General features: G+C 49.1%; 1 long non-coding RNA gene across 1 annotated transcript; it reads left to right on the top strand.

Moving 5' to 3' along the window:
• The first annotated feature begins 2729 nt into the window (after positions 1–2729).
• LOC127037882 (uncharacterized) lies at positions 2730–7828 on the top strand. The gene is made up of 3 exons (XR_007770506.1): positions 2730–2761; positions 5402–5484; positions 7756–7828. It is a non-coding gene; the product is annotated as an uncharacterized LOC127037882 (long non-coding RNA).
• The last annotated feature ends 997 nt before the right edge of the window (positions 7829–8825 follow it).

Here is an 8825-nt window from a genome sequence, read left to right as displayed (position 1 = left end):
AAATCAGCTCCTCAAAGGGCTCTGAGCTGCTCACGTGAATGGTTGCCCCGTGGCCAGGGGGGACCATCACATTCTGTTTATGTATTGGACAGTCATATAAAATCCAGTCCAACAGTCCCCCTTTTCCACTAGTTATTTAATAGCAACATCAAATCCCCTCCGATCTTGGTGGTTTTCTCTCATGTTATCAAATGTCGTTTGTGACAGGGTTCTCTCTGCGTGTCTCAAAGATTGATATAAAATACCCCAAACATTTGCCCCACTTCTCTCTAGTTGTTTTATTTCTAATTGAATATGATGGGTTGTTTCCCAATGTGCTAAGATGCAGCCGCCTCTGGGGTGGATCCATGGTGGCTATTATTTGCTAGTGACAGCCCGTGGATCTTTCTTGCCCTCCAGGCCTTTCATTCTCCTGTTAAGGAAGCACTCCCCAGGCTCCCTCTGCCTGTGTGACTGGCCAGCAGGAGGTGGTGTTAACTTTCTAGCCACTTCTCACACTCTGTGAGGTAACACTTGCAGGGGCAGGGAGGGTGTCTGTGTGGGGAGATTGCAGCTGAAGGGGCATTGTGGTAGCGGGAGGCCTCTGGGTGGCTGGGCAGGGGGTACCCTAGTCAGGTTGGTGGGTTGTGGAGGTTTGGGGTTTTCGGGGGTGGTGGTTCTGATGTGCCCATCCCTGAGGCTATGGGTCCTGGAGGTGGGTATCGCTGGGGGCCTGGTGGCTGCAGTAACAGTGGGGGTGGGTGTCTCTCGGGGAGGCGGGACAGAAGGGTTAGAGGGAGCCTGGTTCTGTGCCAGGGGCTCTGTCTGTGCTTCCCCCGCTGGTTCCTGGTTTTGTTGCCATGCCCAGTGCACAGAGCTGGGGGAGGGGATCCCTGGCACTAGGTGAGGGCATGCCAGGGAAGCAGAGTGATGGGTCGCACTGTAAAGCATCAGGGGGTCACACTGGGCAGAGGAGGGAGTCCCAGGCAAATGTCAGGGTAGATCGTTCTGGAGGGTGGGGAAGTTCCTAGGCAGGCAGTGAGGGACTGAGTTCCCAGTGGGGGGGGTCCCTTGAGGGGGTCCCTGGCTGCTGGGGGCTCTTGGTGGGGGGGAACCCTTTGGGATTCCCAACCTGGCAATCATGGTGTGGTGGGGGTTCTCTGGCCGGTGGGGCTTTGAGGGGTATCTGGGGTCCCTGGCCAGGGACTCTGGGGGCTGCGTCCCAGGGAATATCTGATGGGATCCTGGCTGGGGGGTGTCTGGGGCCCCTGGCTGGGGGGTCTGGGCTCTGGGTACTAGGGGGTGTCTGGGGGCTGCTGCTAACCATGATCCTTCTCTCTGGTCAACTTGTACCAGAGTCCTGGCTCCTAGTCACCAGGTCACCAAGTCCATTCCCCAGTCACGTGCCCTGTCACTGTGATAACTTTCTGTCCACTTAGCAAACACTGTTAGTGTGAATTCACAGAATTTACTTTTCTCCTCTTTTGAAAACTGCAGGAACTTTCGGTTCCGTTTGGAAAATTTTTGCCCGCAGTCCTTGTCCTAGATCTGCGGGGGTGAGGGAGGTGGGAAGGGAGTCAGCACTGCCACACGATGGTCTTTTCCACAGCGTTCTGAACTCATTCTTTCTGAAATCCGGTGTCATTGAGACCGTTGTTAATCCAGAGTCACTGTATGGAAAGACAAGGAGTGATTCCAGATGGACAGTGGGTCAAATGAGATCAGCCATCCTCCCTGTGAGGAGGGGCTCCCATTAGCTGCTCTCCCCAGAGAGCTAAAGGAGGGAAGCTGCTCATACACTCCGTCCCTCTCTGCTCAGGATATTGGGGTTCAGCTTCCTGGGTCAGATGCTGCAGCCTCCATTGTGATCTGGGAGACCAGGCTTGGCAGCTGCTGCTCCCCCAGTGGGCTCTGTGCTGGGAAGTGACCTTAATTAAAGCTTCTTCTCTGCCCGGCCCAGGGGATGACTTTCTGCAGCTGGTCCTAGCCCCCTAGGGCAGTCCTGGGCCCTGTTACTACTAAATTCTGAGCCAGAGTCTCCAGGTAACTGAAAGACCTCAGGGAATGTCCTAGGGTCTGGCAAGAAAGTGACTCTGCACAAACAACACCACCTCATTTCTCCTCCCATTAGCGGTTGCCAGGAGGAAATCCAGCCATGGGAGAGCAAAGCCCCCAGGAATGGGACTGTCCCAGCCAGAGGGGCAGGGAGAGAGGACAGGGGAAGGGAGGAGACTGAAAGGGGCAGTGGGAGAAATGAATGTGGGGGAGAGATTTCCAGCTCTCTAGTCCACCCAGACACATGTATTGCTGCATCCTGGGGCAGAACCACTTTCCAGTGAACAAAACAAGGATCAGACAGAGCAAAAGCCAGTTCCTGACTCCATATTCCCCCTGCTGGGGTGTGGCTGCCGTGGGGTCAGTGTCTGAGGGAATCCCCCACAGTGACTCCTTTGGTTCTGCTCTTTTCTAGCCTTGTGTTCAGAGAAGGGGTGAGGGGAGAGAGAAGGGAGGTTAAAAATGTGTCTGTGGACTTAGCCTGGCAGGAGGGGCCAGGTCTAAATTGTAATAAACAGATTGAGCATTTCCCAGCATGACAGAATCTAGGGTGTCTGTCTGCAGGGAAAGGACCTGGGGGAATTGTGATGTGAAATTAACTAAAACCGTTTCTGAAACGCCCACAACTGCCCTTCTCCCCCAGACAGGCTGCAGAATGTTTTGCTCCAGCTCATCCCAGCCTGGCGTGGGACAGGGAAGAGAAATGGCTGCAGTGGAGTCAGTCCAGGTAGAGATTATCGGGGGGTTGCTGGTGGGTTCCTGCTGGAGGAAAGGGAGAGCAAATACACCAGAGATGGGAAGGTTTGCAGAGTCTGGTTTGGAGGTTGGAGCGGGGCAGGACATTCACAGCGTGGGGAAAGGAGGAGGCCAGGGTGTGGCAGACCTGCTGGGAGTTATTTACTAAGTGGCCTAGATTCTAGGAACAGACCCAGGAGGTTTGGAGGTGGAAATGCCCTAATTTGTGAAGAGAGAAAATAACCCACCTACATGGAGCTAGTCAAACTGACCAGACTCCTAGTGCTGGAGCCTGACCTCATTAACCATCAGCTGCTGTGAGATATAAAGGGGACACCCATGAGTCAGGCTTATTGGAGCAGCCTCTCCCTTCATATCCCGCTCCTCACAATGAGGAGGGTGTTGGGCATCCTACCAGCGAGCTCTCCCTGGACCCTGCTAGGGGCTCCATCTCCTGTATCAGTCAGTGGCTAGTAGGGGAGTGATGGATATGCTGGGAGAGATAAGGGGCTCTCTCTTCATCCTCTCACCCTGGTATTTGCTGGATACTCTGAGCCAGGTCGAGGTGGGACTCTCCTGACTATGATCCATCCAGAGCTTCCATTTGATTCACTCTTCTCTGCCACAAATATTGGGGCTGTGAGTGGGGCAGCAAGTCCTTAGTGTTGGACTCTTACTCTTTCAGGGGCTGGTGACCTTCAAGGAGATGGCTATGTATTTCACCAGGGAAGAGTGGGCTCTGCTGGACCCCACTCAGAGAGCCCTCCACTGGGATGTCATGCAGGAGAACTATGAGACTGTGTCCTCGCTGGGTAAGGGTTCCTGTCCCTTCTGTTCTTGGAAGGGGAAATGAAGAGTGAAGGTTCACGCCACCCCCACAATGCCATCTGTACCCTGTCCTGTTTCAGCATCACCCCAATAGGCCAGTGACACACATAATACCAGAGACCCTCCTCTGCTGCAGAACACTTTGGGAACAGAGCACAGGAGCCGTATTGCACAGTGTCAAATATCTGCTGTTTGCTCAAGTGAAACTGGGGGTTAGGTCTGCAATAACTGTCCCATACCCCTAATCATTTTGTTGCCCTTTTCTGAACCTTTTCCAATTCCAATATATCTATTTTTGAGATGGGGTGACATGTGCATGCAGTATTCAAGATGTGGGTTTATCATGGATTTATTTGCTGTTTTTACAAATATGATCTATGAGATATTCTGTCATATCTATCACTTTCTTAATTATTTCCTACATTGTTCACTTTTTTTCACTGCTGCTGCACATTGAGTGGATGTTTTCAGAGAACTATCCACAGTGACTCCAAGATCCATCTCTTGAGTGGAAAGAACTAATTTAGACCCCATCATTTTGTATGTATAGTTGGGATTGTGTTTTCCAATGGGCTGCACTATGTGCTATCCTGTCATCTAGTACTGCTGAGATCCTGGATTCAGTAATATCCCTGCCCTTCCTGTTCCCTTTCTCCACCGAACCCCGCCAGCCCATGCTTCCTGTTCCCAGCTTCCCCAGGATTCTCGCACTGTCTATGAACCTCTCTGTCAGCAAGAAACAGTGCCAGGGACACTTGCCCTCTGTCTGGAGTCTTCGATTTCTGGGACATGGATTTACTTTCTCTGTGTTGTAAGAGGCTCTGTCATAATGAGTGTCTGTGATGTTACCCAGAGTACAATCTGGACTGTTAAATAGCTGTCCCCTCAGTCCTCCAGCATGGGGTGCCTTTTCCACTGTTTTCCCGCGAGCACAGCCCCTCTTGGCCAATTAACACACAGTCTCCAGCATGTAACTCACTCCCAGCTACACAGTATTGAGTGCTGCTAGAGAGCCACTCATGAATTACACCTCAGGAGAAAACCAGCAAATTCTCAAGTGCCCAACTTTCCCCCAGAAATGTGCATCTTGCACTGTCCAGCACGCTACTGAACGACCCAAGCTCATATGAAGTCTGTCATTTCATCAGCGGAAAATGACATGCACCAGCTTGTTATCCCAAACAGAGTTTCCAACACACTTCAATCCACACATACTGGTTAGATGAACAATAAACCAAGATTGTTAACTACCAAAAACTAAAACTAGGCCCAGTCCATGAAAGGGGCACTCCCAGGAGAGACTGTACAAAGGCTGGAACATGAAACACCTTTGTAAACCTGAGACAGCTGCCTTGGGGACAATGACAGGGAGAATCCCCCAAAGTGACTCCTTTGTTTCTGCTCTTCTCTGGCCTCCAATTGTTCCTTCCAATGTGGAGTACTTTGCACTTGTCTCTACTGAATTTGATCCTATTTACTTCAGATCATTTCTCCCGTTTGTCCAGATCATTTTGAATTTTAATCCAATCCTCCAAAGCACTTACAACCCCTCCCAGCTTGGTGTTGTCCGCAAACTTGATACGTGTAAGAGAGAGACTGTTACTGGGAGGGTTTCCCCATGTGTCAGAGGGTTACACCCTGGTGGGAGGGGGCTAGGCCTGTACTGGAATAAGGTCACTCTGTGCTTCACAGTGTGCTAGAACCTAGAATGTGCATTAGCAGGGGAAAAGCTGGGGGGAATCGGCTTGTGGAATGGACAAAGCCTAGTCTGAATTCTCACACCTTGCCCTTTTCACCCCGGCAGGCCAGAGAATAACATCCATGTTTCGCTGCAGATCATCTCATCCTCCCAGGGGCAAGGAAATGGCTGCAATGGAGCTGGCTCAGGTAAGAGATTATCAGGGTGTCGGGCTCTGCTTGGAGGTTGAGGAGCAGTAAATGCATAAGAGGGTGGGAATTGCTAGAGATGGTGGGAAGCAGGAAATATCTCGGGTGGAGAAAGGGAGGGGACAGCATGTGACAAACCTGCTGAGACTTGTGTAGTGTAGGGCGTGATGGGTTGTCACCCCCAGGAGGCAGTTTGTGGAGCTTCTGGGAACTGCTGTGTCCTCTAACCCTCACGCTGGGCTGGCCCTTCTCACACTGCTTTGCTGGAGATTTCGCCAGCCTCTCCAGGGCCTGTTATCACCCAACAAAACAGCAGGTGGCGCCATGCAGCCAACTAAGCTACCTGAGTGCGTTACCTAAGCCACTCAAGGACAGATAGAAGACAAGAGCCAATTTCCCACTCCCCAACCTTGCACACTTGCTGTAGTATAAATCCAGAATGATACCATCTTATAGTGCACAGGGATCTCTATAATGCAAGCTCATTAATGTAGTTCCCCTTCCCCTCGATATGGGACAGATGTGCACAACAAGCTGAGATTTTCCCTAGACACTTCACTCAAAATACGCTGGTTAAGATAAAGCATCAAACAAGTTTATTAACTGCAGAAAGATAGATTAAGTGATTATAAGTGATAACAAACAGATCAAAGCAGATTATTTAGCAAATAACCAAAACTCAGATTAAGCCTAACATACTAGATGGATAGAATTTGAATTAGCAATTTCTCACCCTGACTGATGGTACAAGCAGTCCCCCAAGTTTCCATACACAAGCTAGAAATCTCTTGATCCTGGGAGCAGCACTTCCCCCACATCCGTTTTTGTTTCTCAGGTGTTTCCAGAAGTTCTCTTGTGTGGAGAATGAGGCCAAGAGATGATGTCACACCCCACCTTATGTAGCTTTTCCATATGGTGGGAACCTTTTGTTCCAAACTCAGTTCCTAGTCCAGTTTGTGGAAAAATACAGGTACTAAAATGGAGTTTAGTGTCATGTGGTCTGGTCATAGGCCCTGCTGAGTCATAGTAGCCATGACTCAGGCTGGCTGAAACATTCACAGGAAGGCTAAGCTCTTCCACAGTCCATTGTCTTTGTTGAGCCATCAGCACTGTCTGGCTTCTTCATTGTTGTACCTGAAAGGCTCATTGTGGGTGTTACCCAGAGTAAGCACATTTGAAATACAGATACAGAGTCAATATCCATAACTTCAGATACAAACATGATATGTGCACACAAATAGGATAATCCTATTCAGCAAATCAGAACTTTTCCAGTGACACCACACATGATGCATCTTCTACAAAATAGATCATAATTATGTCCTAATCATATTATAATCATACCACTATGATGAATATGGGGATGTAGTGTCAGATAGGTCTTAATTTCAAGGCACAGGAGTTGGGAAAGGAACTTCCCCTCTTTGTGGAACAGGAAATAACCCTCCAGCCAGGGCTGGGACAACTTCCCAGACTCTCAGTGATGGAGCCTGAATCTGCTGACATTTCATTAATTACCACCAACCCCAATCTTTGTGGCAACTGTAAACTTTATCAGTGATGATTTTGTACTCTCTTCTAAGTCATGGATAAGAATGTTAAATAGCACAGGGCCAAGAACCAATCCCTGCAGGAACCTGCTAAAAGAAATCCACTCGATCATGGTTCCCCATTTACTACCAGAGTTTTTAATCTATTTAATGTATGCCGTGTTTATTTTGTATCATTCTAGTTTTTTTTAGTAAAAATATTGTGCTAATCAAGTCATGTCCCTTACGGAAGTTTAGGTATATTACATCAATACTATTAGCTGCAACCAAACTTTTGATCTCATCCAATAAGGATATCCCGTTAGTTTGATAGGCTCTATTTTCTCTAAACCTTTGTTAATGGGCACTACAATTCTGACCTTCTAACTTCTATTCTTTATGATTGACTTCCCCTTTCTTCCATATATTTTATTTGGAGAGTGCTTGGATTCCTACCAGGGAGCCACTATCAGGGTCCAGAGACAGCCCCATCTCCTATATTAAGCTCTAGCTAGTAGCTATGTGATAAATGTGAAGACCCTGCTTCTGTCTGTCAGATGGGAGACACAAAGGTTCTCTCTTTCTACCCTCTGATGCCTCCTGGCTGCTGTAAGCAAGGTGGGGTGGGACTCTGTTAACATGTGCCTCCCGGAGCTTCCATTTCCCTGGTGCTGCTGTTCCGTGAATAGTGGTGTTGTGGGTGGGTCAGCAGGTACTGAGTATTGGACTCCTGCTCTTTCAGGGGCCGGTGACCTTCGAGGAGGTGGCTGTGTATTTCTCCAGGGAAGAGGGGACTCTGCTGGACCCCACTCAGAGAGCCATCTACAGAGATGTCATGCAGGGGAACTATGAGATGATGGTCTTGCTGGTTTAAGGATTCCTGTCCCTTCTGTTCTTGGAAGGGGAAATGAAGAGTGAAGGTTCATGCCACCCCCACAATGCCATCTGTACCCTGTCCTGTTTCAGCATCACCCCAATAGGCCAGTAACATACATACTACCAGAGACCCTCCTCTGCTGCAGAACACTTTGGGAACAGAGCACAGGAGCAGCATCACACAATGTCAAATATCTCCTCTTTACTCAAGTAAAACTGGGGTTAGGTCCAGCATAATGAACAGAAGCTTCCTACTCCCAGCCTTCTCTCAAACCCTGAGCCTTCTCTACCCAAACCAGAATGTGCTTGGGGTGTAACAAGCAGGCGGCTGGAGTCAGAGCTGCCAGTCCAGGGTTACTTATCATACAGACACTCAGTGCGTCCTTGAACCCTGGCTGGGAGTATCCAGACAGAGGAGCTCGAGCAGCAGAACACTGAATCTCACCCAGGATTACAGATGACACAACTCCTCGCCGATCTGGATTGCACCCCAGCATGTGAAAATGGCCTAGGTTGGTAGTGAGATTTCTTGAGACATGGAGAGTCTTGCTGCCATATCACCAGGTGTAATAAAAATAACAGGAAAGGCCAAATATGGAAAACTGATTGTTCAGCTTGCTTTTGACCTGCATCATATTTTGCAATATATTCCAAATAAGGAAATTAACGTGCAATGTATGTGTCATTGTTTGTGGTTTTAAGCTGTAAAAGGCTTGTGTGATTTTTAGCTCGGAAACAGTATTCCAATAGCTGTCGCCCCCTGCGTGCTTGTAACCAAGAAAAGAGCCTCAGGCTGAGCTGATTCAAATATTAATCCTGTGGTCGTTTTCCACAACAGCCTCAATAGGTCCCTGTGATGGAATGTAAGGCTACATCTAGACTACCCACCGTATCGGCGGGTTAAAATCGATTGCTCGGGGATCGATATATGGCGTC

The sequence above is a fragment of the Gopherus flavomarginatus genome, chromosome 20 (genome assembly GCF_025201925.1).
Source record: "Gopherus flavomarginatus isolate rGopFla2 chromosome 20, rGopFla2.mat.asm, whole genome shotgun sequence".
Taxonomy (NCBI): domain Eukaryota; kingdom Metazoa; phylum Chordata; order Testudines; family Testudinidae; genus Gopherus; species Gopherus flavomarginatus.
This window is presented reverse-complemented; position numbering and strand designations above follow the sequence as displayed.